This window comes from Rhipicephalus microplus, chromosome 6 (genome assembly GCF_043290135.1).
Source record: "Rhipicephalus microplus isolate Deutch F79 chromosome 6, USDA_Rmic, whole genome shotgun sequence".
Lineage (NCBI taxonomy): Eukaryota > Metazoa > Arthropoda > Arachnida > Ixodida > Ixodidae > Rhipicephalus > Rhipicephalus microplus.
In genome coordinates this window covers 150,440,744-150,454,987 of record NC_134705.1, presented here as the reverse complement: position 1 = coordinate 150,454,987, position 14,244 = coordinate 150,440,744, and positions in this window count along the sequence as shown.

The following is a 14,244-nucleotide window of genomic DNA, read 5'->3' as shown; positions in this document are numbered from 1 at the left end:
TTGGTAAAAGCAATAATTATTTCCCTGGTGATGCTAGTGAATTTGCATCGCCAGATTTTGTAGAACCACTGTAACTCTGTTATCGATGTTACTTTTCATTTTCGTGTTTATGTCAATCTTGCAAGCTGCCTTTTTTTGCTTCTTGTAAAAATGTACTACACTCTTGCCCTATTCCTACACAGGACAGATGTATTTAGAATTTTATGCCTAAATATATGAATAAATAAATAAAATAGAAGACTTATTCAACACACTCATAAAAATGAACTATTAGGAAATGACACAAGGACAGTAAAAACTTAAAACTGCTATTGCCAAAAATTAAGTGGTCAGCTATTCGTGCACTTTGTGTCTGTGTGTCTGTCTGTGTGTGTCTGTCTGTGTGTGTCTGTCTGCGTGTGTCTGTCAGTGTGTCTGTGTGTCTGTCTGTGTGTGTCTGTCTGTGTGTCTGTCTGTGTCTGTGTGTCTGTCTGTGTCTGTGTGTCTGTCTGTGTCTGTGTGTGTCTGTGTCTGTGTGTGTTTGTGTCTGTGTGTGTCTGTGTCTGTGTGTGTCTGTGTCTGTGTGTGTGTCTGTGTGTCTGTCTGTCTGTCTGTCTGTCTGTCTGTGTGTCTGTCTCTCTCTCTCTCTCTGTGTGTGTGTGTGTGTGTGTGTGAATTTGGGAGTATCCTACAAACAAATAAACAATCACAAAAGAACTCATGTAAGCTTGAGAATGAAGCAATAATATTCCCCTTTGTTGCATGAAATGTTTCCATCAATTCGTTACCTGTGTTCGTAGACAACGCTTTCATTTCGGCAAAATTCAGCTAACAAACCAAAAGAAGGCTTGCGCGCTTTGTTTTGCAAGATAACTGCCAGATAGCGCTCATGTCTCACGTGTTAAATGACCTGATGCGCTCGTTCGCCTCCGCTGCACGCTCAAGGCACTGTAACGCCGCGCCTCCAGACGCAAGACTATCATCTTTCGACGATATTTGCAGTGTAACATGTATATACGGGGCCAATTTTTTCGTCATGTAAAAGTTGGATGACAGCTTCTAAAACAGATATACTAGATTCAGGCTTAGTAAGTCATTCTTGCAAAGAGGAAAACAATAATACTGCTCGAACTGGAGGTAGGGAGTTCCGTAGCAAGCAAAATGTTTATTCGAGTAACTTATTCAGACTCTCAGTTGTCTTCTTACTTTTCTCTACGTTGTCGACCATTACGAGCTCAAAAAAAGTACATGTGGCTTAGCTCGGCTGCGCCAAAATATACGTAGCATGAGCTGCAAACACAGGGATGGACAGAAGAGCCATGAATAAATGACTGAACTGACGGATGATTCACAGATGAACGTACGGACGGACGAACCACAAACGCACGCACGGACGGACAGAATAGTGAGTGGGCTATCTCTTAAGAAACACGCGCCAGCCCACTATAGTGAAACGGCACTCGAGGATCTTCCAGGCCTTCTCCGGCGCTGCAGCTGCGAGTTGTGTCCTCACTGTTGCGAAGGACTGCTCCCCGTAAGCCACGAAAAACTGCCCTACCTCGGCCAGAGTAGCTTACGCTACATAAAGAGCATTTGTGTTGCGAGAAATCGCACGGGTGAACGAACCATGTGTGCCGTCTTTTCTGCATTCTAATCAAACAGGAGCAGCTACTATAGATCGGTGAACGGTACAATTCGTGGAGGACTGAACGCAACGCCGAGCTAGGAAGCTCTACCGGCTGTATACGCTCCGGTCTACAGCCCAGTTGGCGCTGCGAATCGCTTGTGACGTGTTCCATGATGCACGCGACGGTCCAAGATGCGTCCACAGTCGACGCAACGGTGGCATATGTTGATTATGAACGTGTAAAATGCGTTATATTTCGCTTTGCTTTCACAAGAAAGAAAATGAGAAAGTATGCACTACTCCTCGGTGGACAATCGCTGACCTATAGGTATGGTCACAAAGATTTCTGGTAATCGTAATCGACAGCAATCTTTCCTGGTCTCCTCAGGCGAAAAAACTTCGAACTAGGATAGTAGCAGCAACTCAACTCGTTGAATTCATGTCTGGTACACGAATGGGTTGTAGACGCCTTTCAATGGTACTGCTTTAGAAAGCATATATTGATGCAACGTTACGCTATCGTCTACCGATGCTTCACCAATTATCCCCAGTGAATAAGAAAATTTGGGAAGCCGCACGCAACATTGATTTGATATGTGGCGTTTTACGTCCCCAAACCATAATATGATTATGAGAGACGCCGTAGTGGAAGGCTCCGGAAATTTCGACCACCTGGGGTTCTTTAACGTGCGCCCAAGTCTGAGCACACGCGCCTAAAACATATCCGCTTTCATCGCGAATGCAGCTGCCGCAGCCGGGATTTGATCCCGCGCCCTGCGGGTCAGCAGCCGAGTACCTTAGCTACTAGATCACCGTGGTGGGGCGCCGCACGCAACAGCTGCCTACGAATATGTTGATAACTCTCTAAGAGCTCATCAGCATTGGTAACTGTAGCGGAAGCTGGATGTCTCCCACTGAATGTCATCTTTATCCAAGAAACCATGCGTACTCATCTTCGACATATAGTACAAGGTAAAAAGCATTTCCTGTACCAAGTTCACCTAACGCACAGCAGTTCTGCGTTCGACCAAGCTGTGCGAATGCTTCAACTATCCCTGTTAGTCAGCCACAAAAGTTATTGCCTGCAACATTTCCTCCCTGTACGCTTTCGCCTCTAACTGTTAAACAAGTTGTCCCTGGCATCAATGGGGCAAAGAGACGAATGTCACAGGTTGCGCTGTTGCAGACAACTCCCCCCTTTTTTCTTAGCCGAGAACTATGCTCAGTACTCGCATATTTACACCGATGCCTACACCACTCAGTTAACTTCTGTTTATGTTATATCCTTTCTACAAGACAAATGCTATTCTGTCGACTGCAACGAAAGACACCCTCGACGGCAGCAGAACTTCATGGAATCAGAGAAGCTGTCCTTTACATCTTGCGTCAAGCGCCGAACCAACGGGTAATTTTCACCGACTCCAAGGGAGCACTACAGATATTGTTCAACCTCGTAAACCCAGTTTCGTTCGACATAGCATACCTACATCACATGCGTATTACCACAGGGAACTATCACATTTCTGTGGATATTGGTTCGTTGTGGCATTCTCGCCAAGGAAAGAGTAGATGAAGCCGCACGTAAATGTATTCGACACCACAATTACAGACGAACTTATTTCACGAAATGAGATGCTGCTCAGTTGGCTAAAAACTTGCATTTGAAGAAAAAAGGAGACGCTGGAAACTTCCGACACATCATTATGCCTTCCTTCTCTCAATCGACCCTTATCTGAGAACAAGACTCTCATTCAATATTCTTCGACATCTGGAAACGCTATACCATCGCCTACGTCTAAACAGTGCCCAATGTTAACAGCCTGCCGTACCGCTTTAACCAGTCACCGAGCCCGTATTCCAACAACTGTGGCTCTATCGAAACTGTGGAACATATATCGTTTTAGTGTAGAGCGTGTGCTCATGAGCTTGTGCTTTATGAGCATTGCATGCATTCGATAACCGAGAGAACTTTCTCCCTTGACTGTGTATTGGGACCTTTAGCCTGCCTCACTTTACAGAAGCGTGCAATGAAACTTTTGTTTTTGTACTTACTTGGGCAAAATCGGTCAGCTAGACAAACTCTAGCTGTACTTTGGCACCATGCAAGAACTATTAACGCGCGTCCTGATTCAGAGGTGGCCGTTTCTTTTCTTATTTTTTATTCTGTCTTCTATCTTTGCATCTTGCCTTTTTTCTCTCTCTCTCTCTATTCGTACTTTCAATCCTCAAACCCCTTCCCCACGTAGAGTAGCAAATCAGTGATATATATAGGCCATCTAAATTATCTGCTGTTCACTAAAGAGTTCTCACTATCTCTCTTCCTCTCTATTCGTCATCGCCAGAAAATCCTGACATATTTCTTAGTGTGTACCTTTAAAGGATGACATGTCTATGCGACCACTACTAATGGAAGGAAAAATACTGTGCCTATTTTACACAACTAAGTAATGTTTATATAGGAAAAAATAAGTGAAAATAAAAAAAAATGCGTTGTTAGATTCACATGAAGCCGAGTGACGTACTTACGAGGCCATTTAAGAGTTACGGAAGGGACGGTTGTTCTGCGGCATCTGAAAACTTCATTGGTCACAACATATAAAAGCATGAGAACTTGAAGAACTTATTTAAACAATAAGAAATCACAGTATCGCCGCAAAGGGAATATAATCATTGCGACAGCAACAAATAGAAATGTCATAGAAAGTAGGGCCATTTTTTTCTATCCGACCTGGCGTAACTCAACAAAAGGCAGGGTTATTTTAATTTTAAATTCAGCTAATTTTATTTTTATGCACACAGTTCTTTTGTTCAAAAAAATATTGGGCTTGTAGACAAAGGCTAGTGTGGGTTCATGGTCAGCACACATGTAGCTGCTACAGCATTCGGTGCATATGGAATTCTCAGTAATAAAGTCCTAATGGTCAGGCGAACTGCGCTAGCTAAACATCAAATAAAAAGAATAAGTGCAATGCAGAATAGCTCCGAGTAAAAATTATCGATCATTGTATGAAACACACAAGAAGTAAACTCAAGATAATCACGTATTTCTTAGTCTTACGGTTTTTTTTTTCAGAACAGGCGTGAAATCATTAGCCAGTTTTACTTCAAGAGTCAGTGGGTACTGCGCTCCAAACTTTGGCGCCTTGAAGCTCCAGCAGTCATTGGCAGTACGTGTGACGAATAATTGGTAGTTTGAAGTCAAATTTTTTTCGCTCCTTGTGTTTTGATTAGGTGCAAGTAAGAAGCTTGTGGATAAGTGAGTGATTGCCGCATGAAATATTGTAAATCAAAATGGTGACTTTAATTTTGAATGCCATAAAAATGGTAATATGCCCGATTGGTGTAAAAGCAAGCTATTATCATCATGCGGTCTTGCGCATGCCATAATACGTAAGACCTTCTTCTGTAACCAAACAGTAGAATGTATGTATTATTTACATGCACCAGTCCGCGATTCAGAACTGTATTTGATTTGAAAGTGAAATTTATAGGAAAGTAAATTGTAAATATATGATGACTAAAACAGTATCAGAGTCTAATTACGCAAAATGCAAGCAGAAGCTAATTGTTGTGTACACAAGATATGCGTGGTGTACTGTTCAAGCAGCTGTCCAACAATGCCCTTAAATATTTTATGTTGTCTAGCTGTTTCATTGTTTCATCCACGAGGTGAATGTACTTGTCTATTGCATCAAATTTAGCCTAACGGAAGTGGAATGTTAAATACTTTGTGCTAGTTGTCTTTTGTAATATTTCTTACATAAAAACTCAGTTATTATGCTTGATAACTTGCTAAGTAGTCTCCTCTGTCATTCGCTCAAGTTTTTTCTGAAAGCAATAGCGTAGTATTGTCGACTTAAATAACAAATTTTGTTTGTTCTGACGGAAAGTCATTGACGTATAGCGAGAACCCCATGGACTACAATGCTGCAACTTGAAGAACGTTTTGTAATAATTGTAGTACATTGGAAGAAAAAAGTAAGACAAGGAGCCAGAACCTGAATATTGCTTTCGACCGTTTATACAACCTCATAAACAGTTCGTTGTAGTTTTGCTAAATTCACATGCTTGTAACTGGTTAGAAGTCGAGTACCCACTTTGCAATAAACGATTCTAATATAGTGAAATGTTTTATACAAGTGCAGGCCCAATAGGCCGTACGTTTCCATCCTTTACGGAAAACCGCATTTTATTCGTTGGCCATGTCATGGCCCCTTTAAGAAAGAGGGCCGTTTGTGTATTTGGTAGCATTTAATAAACCATGAAAGATACCATATTAGGTTCGTGATATCACTCTAGACTTACCTTATTTAGATAACCCCTTTAGTTATGTGTTAGTAGTTGAAAGCAATCTCAGCAGTTTTAAACTTGAAGGACAAAAAAGAAACCAAATGGGCCCGGACACAAATGAGGTACATTTTCGTCGCAATCAAAAAGAAGTAAGGGGCATGGCACGACATCTGGCGCGTAGGCGAAATAACTACAGGTCATCAAGAGTTACAGACAGAATGCAAAAAAAAGGCGAAGTCGTGCAGTGGAGAAACGAATTTAGGTCGACAGATAAAATTGAGAAGTTTGCGGTAATAACGTTTATTGATTGCCACCATATGATTATGAGAGACCCACGTAGTAATAACGTGGACATGGCAACCGGAGAACAGAGTGGTAATAACGTGGCCATGACAACCGGAAACAGAGATTATTATAAATACGTGTCGACAATAACTAGGCAGCGCATCTGTTGTATTCCAGTGGGACATTAGGCGGCCAGTAAGTAACTACACGTGGTTCGGACGAATTAGTCTTCGCTTTATCCTAAACAATATTTGCCTTCCCGCATGTATTAACTCCGCATTTCATTAGCGAGCCTCACCACCCACAAGCATGCGGGTGATGACGAAATCAGCGCGACCACAATCTTAACCTTCCGGGGTAGCTTATTCGTGAAACGAATTCCCATATGAATTGAGTTCTGCAAAGCGTGGAAATTTCGTCCGATGTCCTAATCGTCTATTCCCTGACACATAATTGTAGCTGCACACCCAAAATCAATTGTGTCTACTTAGTTCCGCGTTGTCCACACTACAAAGTATGGAGATCTTCTGCGGCAGTCTCTGCAGAAAAATGCTTCAAAATATCAAAAATATAATATTTGAGGTAAACTTCGGAACATTCTTCGTGCAGTACATTAGGTTAAAACGAGTCTGTGGTTAATAAAAACTCTCCGCCTAGTATTAGGTGGTAAATTATCAGCAGTATACAAGAATGGGTTACTGTTAGTATATTTCTCATATTTTTTTCCTATTTGGGAATTATATCATTGGGTTTTTTCCTTTTTGCTGAGGTAATATGAACAGGTTCTACAGATTGATTCGGGTATAATAATCCACACTTTGATTTTCGGTTATTGAGAACCGTCAAAGACACGAGCTTGTATATGCATTTGTGGGAAAACTTTAGAAACAACGCTTCTAGCCCTCGAAATTTACCAGATGGTCCTTCTAAGGTTCTATATACTGTCTTGGTGGTCCTTTTATAGCCAATAACTCACTGCCATCAAGTGAGATATGTTGCAATATTGGCAATTTTTTGAGCATCTAGACATGCAATCTATGGCCCTACTCTTTAACTATTGGTTGCGAGCGACAATCGTTTTTTTCTTGTCTTTTTGTAGCGTGGCTGATTTGAGTTCGCAAAAAGGTGGGGGCAGTGCAAACCCACAAATCACGTTACCACAAGGGAATTTTCTCGAAATTCTTTCACTGATATGGCACTGGCACAAGTAAAGTTGCCGCTGTGCATGAGTTAATAATTTGAGCGACTGCAAAAAATCATCGGATGAAAGCGTTGGTAATGTTAAATGTGAACTATGAACTTCATTTGTTTTATTAAATTGCGAATGGTTTCCTACAAAAGCCACAGCCACACATGCGCTATTCAGATATGTTTGCTGGAAGCTTACCCTAACGAGTGGGACCGGGGAGAAATGTAAGCGACGTTCTCCGCTGCGGTTGCGCACAAAGATACTGCGGCCGTGTTCATCAGTTCTACAGAAAGGCGTGGACAAGGAACTCAAGGAAAGTGGCGAAAAAAAGATGGGTTCATTATTCCAAGATTCACAACAGAGTGGCATTCATGGGCTTGCTGGCCGGACAGCGAGACTCCACGAAATTGACCGAGTTCGCCTGTCAGCGGCGCTTAGATTTTCAATCAGAGGGCCACAGCCGAGCCCACGGACCAGAAGCCACCTGCGAGAGCAGCGTGTGAACATTTTGTGCAAACCTGAAAGTATCCTGCACTTCCAGCCAGCACCAGACAGAAGCAAGCTCATGGAAAACGTGGATCTTATACCGACAACAATTGAGACAAGGTAATTAGTAGAAATATGTTCTAGGTTGTTGTATGACGATCGTTGTCCAAATATGTTTCCGCGCCGGAAAGGCCAACGCTGGATAGTTAGGTGGGCATAAAAAGTATGCCAGGGTAACGCCGCTACAACTAGCACAGGACCGAGTTGATTGGTAAAACGTGACAAATGGCTCTTCCCTGCAGCAGGCGCAGTTGGCTTAATAAAATGATGTTGGCACAACAGACACTTGCAGATACTAGTGTGAAAAGTGACATTCGCTTGTGCTGCGCCCTCTTCTTGTGCGCATATTGGAAGCATGTATATTTCGGTGATGCGAGGAAAATAAACGAGTTGAATGTCTGACACTCTATTCTGTCCTCTCTTTTTTGCTTGTCAGTATTTGTTGTCTCAATATCATTTTATTAGGCTATGAACCAACTCGCCCAACGTCTACCAATATTAAACCAACGTATACAAATCCTATGGTTAACCCAGAGAGGTTACAACGAGCCCTAGAAAGGTTCTACTAGCTTCTAATGTGATTGTGCTGCGTGTTCCTCACACGACTGGTATTTGCTAGACATTTTTGTATACTAGGTACTTTTTTTCGCGCTTGCGTTAAAGAGCTCGTGTCGCGGAAAACACACCGCCGGCGTCGGCCTCAGTGGTTGCGCGCGAAAAATCGTCTGTGCATCTGTGACCGAAAAAATCAAGTTACCGAGATAGTCATGAGAGGCCGCTACTTGTCCAAGCGTGTGCGCACGATCACACTGCAAAAGCCGCGCATTCGAAGAAAGAAAAAGTGCTCAAGGTCACGAAGCATGGTAGTTTCTTTGCCCTGTCAACACTCTCTCCTTAGCTTCCAGTGATTTCGTCGGGACGAGGGAAGAGATAATGAAATTGCGCATGCGACAAACCTTTGTAACTCCTCTAACACTGCACGGATTCTTGAAAATTCGTGGCGTCGAATTCATGAGGCAATAAGCTCTTCTAGTGAAATCACTCCATGGTTACTTGAAAAAGTTTTTCAGGGCTCTTTTAACGCATTTTGTTTGACAGGTGTTACGACAAAAACGAGCCCATTCGGCGATAATAGCGCGCGCTGGACCAATCTACTGTGGGCGCGTTTGTGTGCGTGCCTGTGTATGTAAGAAACCATGTGAATAAGTATGCACTTAGCAGTTCAAGGGTGCACTAAGGGCCAGATTTCGCTCTCGCGTTCAAGTCTTGAAGGCGAAGCATGAGGGTCCCCCAATTTTTTTCACTCTTTGCTTTCAATTATCCCCTGAAATCAACGCTAGTTAGCAAAGCAAATATACCTATCTTTTACCATCCGGCATTTCATCTTTTTCTTCTCTTCGTCCGGTTCGGAAGGCTAGAAGGATCACGACCAACAGAGAACTTTTTCCTATACATCTAAGATCCATCAATCGCTCGCCAGCTAATTCAAAGCCCAGAGCGCACTCAGCTGAAACGCGTTCAGTTTTAGATTTACATATTTTGCAGAGAAAAAAATTTAAACGCAATTAAGGTGTGCGCCTAAACTTTGTTCGTGCTGCGAGCTCAGTGGTAAGGCAAGCGCGTGCTAGTACCTTAGCTACTAAATCTAATTTAGCGAGTGGCAAAGGCAACATTCAGTGCACTCCACTCAGCCCTAATTTCGCACGTCTGCTCACACGTGTCACGTTCGGTTGAGAGAGAAAGCGTGATGAAAGGTTAGGCCTGATGCCGGAAGTTGTAAGCAGGCGTTTTTCTTTTTTGTTGTACTCCTCTAGTTCGTGTAGCAAGATGTTTTCTTGGAATCGTGTTCGTTGCGATGAACATAAAGACAGCTAAATACAATAAAGAGCGACTGAATCCAGAAGCCATACGATGAATCGACTGGACTGCAGTGGGAAAGATGTACGAAATATGAGAGAAAAATCTAAAGAGGGGGATCGAAGTTATCACCAGACCTGTGCGCTAGCTGTCACGTTTCACGGCAGCTTATCGGAGGCCCGATCTCGGCGTGGCATGGGGCCTCAATCGTTCAATAACAACTCTCCTCTGGTAAGTACGCCCAGAGGTATTGATCTTAAAGTACGTGCGGCAGAGCTGATCATGAAACCTTACACTCCTTTTTCCTGTATGGATCCGATGGGACCAATGCGAGGGGCAGAAGAAGTACATGGACAGGCTGCTAGAATAAGCAGCCTTTCGCGTTGATTTTTTTTAGTCAAATGGAGCGCTAGGAACAGCTTTTATTCTCACTATTTATTTCAGTCTTTTCGCAGTCACACCGAGAAAAGGTACCGCTGGAGACGAAAAACGATGCGGAGAGTACTTAGCAGTTGACCCTGTCTCTGGGCAAGGTAATAGAGGCAAACGCTTAAAGGGCTTATTATGCATTAGTCTTGAAAGCGAAGGTCATACGGTGTAGCTATTATATCGACATTATAATCAGCACCATCATCACAGGGACTCGACTTTTCGCGTGAGTAGGTGCCTACTTTGTTTTTGCTGTCGAAGTTGATCATGACGATTAATAATTATCGCTCAAGGCTTTGTAATCGGATGGCAGCTTTCGAGCACAGGCTCGTTACGGAATGAACATGCTGGGATGTCTGGTGCAATTCTTTACTGCCCCGTGATAGATCTGTTAACGTGAAGCCCTGTCTCACCTGAAAACCGCAGGCTCTCCCTGTAACAAGCTTTCCAAGGCTGCCATGGATCTAAACAAGAATGCCTCACTGCCACACAGAGTACTTAGATTTATTCCCTGCAACATTTTGCTGCCTCATCTTTCACAGTAGGCCAACGTGTTTTTTTTTTCAACGACACGCCAACTTTGTTATAACCAGCGTCTAATGAAGCATAGAAGTTTTTTTTTTTTTTGCCCAGCCGATTGCAGACACCACAGAATATTGTGCAAAAGTCAGACACCAAAACAAAATTGATTGAAAGCACTCTTAGAACGCAAAAAAGAGAATTGTCCTCAGTTGATGTGACAAATAATTTAGCCTTCTTTAACCAGCACGTTGTAGTTTTGTGCATTTGCAATTCAGAAGAATCACCAAAAGAGCAACAGTTTACCCTTGGCATCTTTCCCCACTGTGGTCTCACTGCTTCTCTCAGTGCCACTTTCAATATTCAACTGCAGAAGTGCAATTTTCCTCTACAGGTAAAGTATTCGCTTCCGGGATTTTCTTAAAATATGGCCTAAAATCAGCGCCTCTAACCAAACAAACTCTGCATTACACTGCTATAACTACACAACATTTGCCTGCTTCGATAAAAATCTTCTGAATGACTATACCAACAAAAAAAAACTACTGTATCTCTAATGACTCGTAAAGAAAAAAATCGAGCGTGCTCTAGTTATTGAATTGAAATTTATATCTTCTGGTACTGCTAAGCGAAAAAAGAACAAAATGATATATGTGTCTGTAGTGACACGGATACATTACTTTTTTAACTTTCTCAATACTGCTGCTTCAGCTGAATGTAATAAAATGACCTTTTAATCGCTCAAGTCGTTAGCAGATTACTAGGGTGCCACGTTTGCGTGCTTTACGCGCTTTACGAGGAAGCAAGATTATGCGGTCCTTACAAGTTGTACGCATTACAAATCCGTTAAAGTTTTCCCACTGACGGTGAGGCGTTCAATAATTAAAGACTTGCTCTTTAATTACTGCGTCACTGGAACGTCTTCATTCCTAAACGAAAAAGCAATCACTTTTGGGGAATTTTACTTTTTTATGCTACTTGTAGAATTTATAGTCCTTGGACTCCATATACATATGGACAGGTGCGGTTCCGCTACATTACTCCGGCTGCAGAGTACAGGGATGTACCTTCATCACCTAATTCGATGACTAGCATATGGGGGTAGTGTTTACGAAAAACCCGACACCTTAGGAATGATCCAAGCCCTACTGTGCAGACGCATAACGTACGGAACTCTTTATCTTAAGCTGAAGACAGCTGAGACATGAAAAATATGTTGGCAAGAAATGCCACGAAGCTTTCTCTGGTGCTGCCCCCAACGGCCTTCTATGACCGATTGGTTCGCATGGGAACGAACAATACAAGGGAAGAACTCCGTGAAGGGAACCTCATCAGCCAGACCGAGGGGCTTAAAGCTTTTGCGCACGCGGTGAGCAATGCTTCAACGCTTAGGCAATGAGCGGGTATAGCTGCGTATAGCTGCGGTGCTAATTCGAAAAGACCCTTCACAATTACCACTGCTGGTTCAATTTGACTTCCCTTAACCTGAATGACGCTTAGCAGGTTTTCTAGCAGTGTTGGTTGCACCTCTCGTTTCTGTTCTAATCCCCTGGTGCACACCCGAGCACATTCACAGTTGACCCAATCGAAACATATGTACCTCAAGGATAGGCAAAAAAGCGCCGAATGTGGACAGAGGAGTAAGCACAAGGCAGTAGTTAGGTGCAGCATATTATGAATTGTTGCTGTGAAGTGGCATAGAGTTCTCATCCCGTACAACGTCTTGTTACTTCTAGCTAATTTTCGATGCGATGGTCAACAGTAATGCTGATGCATGAGCAAGAGATTTATTATTACGGTTCCTCCTATTTAATTGATTTAAATGTCCCTTTAGTTTATTTTCGATAGGGTGATAAAGAAATGTTCACTGCATATGACGCAAACGAAGAGTTGCGGTAAGATAAATGCAGAAATCGGTCTGCTCTAATTAGAATGCGTGAACATGTGTCGGGCGGCAGGAGTACATCCCCATTAGGTACCAAGTGTTTCAGCGAATAGAGCAGTGAGAAAACACGGAAAGTAGGGCATGGTAACGCAGCATTCCAACTCATGAATAATAAACGAGCCTCGTGTTCGAGAAAAACAACCGAGATCTGACAGATGAAACAGAGAAAAGGTAAGGGGAGAACCGGCGCAGTTCTGAATAATGAGATCCACTAATTGAGACGCAAACAGGCGACAGTTGTCACTGGCGTTCGCTCCTTGTATGCATACCTTAATTCGCTCCGCATGCTGCTGGTCAGCGACTCTAGCCCAACAAAACGTATTTGGACGATTGTGTACTGCATTAGACTGTGCGTTATACTTACGACGATGTATCGTTGTAATTTTTTTCGCCCGGGCCAACCTTATTTTCCTAAATCCGGTGTACATTCCCGGTTTGGAAACCACGACTTCGAACAAGTGGACGCGGCGCCATAACAACTTCACGTGAGAAACAGACACATATCGGCGTTTTTGATAACAAGGAATATAAATAAAAGAACGCGATTCACTTTCTTTGTTAATTCTCAAACTCCATGGAGGCAAATAGACAAATAACGCTGGAGCCAACAAAAAGTTTACATAGAAAGATAAATAACACAAAAGAAAATAAACAAAAAGCAATGTAATGGTGTCAAAGATGCCTAGTACTTTACTAGCGACGAGATGGACCCTTTGCCTAGTACACACTAAAAAAATAATATTTTTTTCAGTACAACACTCTATAATTAGGACTAAGTAGGAAGAAAGCCATTAGGCAATGCCATTGTATCGAGTAATAGTCAAGTATTAATGGTAAAATAATATATCGATGCCACGTATGAGCTAGAGTCAGCTGGCAGTTTTGATGTACCAGAGTCGCGGACACAACACAAATAATAATATCTTAGCTATTCGCTTAGTTTAGGAGCTGACACAGACTTACAATTACATTCAATATTTGACGAAAAGTTTCTGCCATCACCGCATTTCAGTGGGTTTGAACCTTTCACTATTCGTGCGTATTAACTACATTATGTAATTCATTCTTCCAACAAGATTTAATTAACAAATTGACGTTTCATGATTAAAGCATGGGCATTACTATTATTGAAGCCACTAGTGGTGAAAACCTTATTTGTGTTCATCGTGCGTAAGTTTGAAATACATCGCTAACTGTTCATCTATACTGCTCACGGCTACCACATTTCATTTTTCGCAGCCGGTGAAATTAATACAAGTGTTAGCGTGGCTCGGAAAGCTTTGCTCTTATTCCCACAATGGAAGAAGTAGATCGGGAAAAGTAATGCTTTGATTTTTTGATAGTATACGCACAATAGGCTCTCATCATATGCAGTAAACGCTGGCCTCATTAGTCGCAAAAAGCTGTGATGAGAGCGACCATTCACGCACTTCTAAAGTCACATGTTATAGTTACCTTTTCACGAAATACCACATCATTGAAGTAAACAAAGTGACTTCAACATTTTTAAATCTTATAAAGTTGTGATAAACAAAACAATATTTTACGTATATACACTTCGAATACAAGAAATTGTGT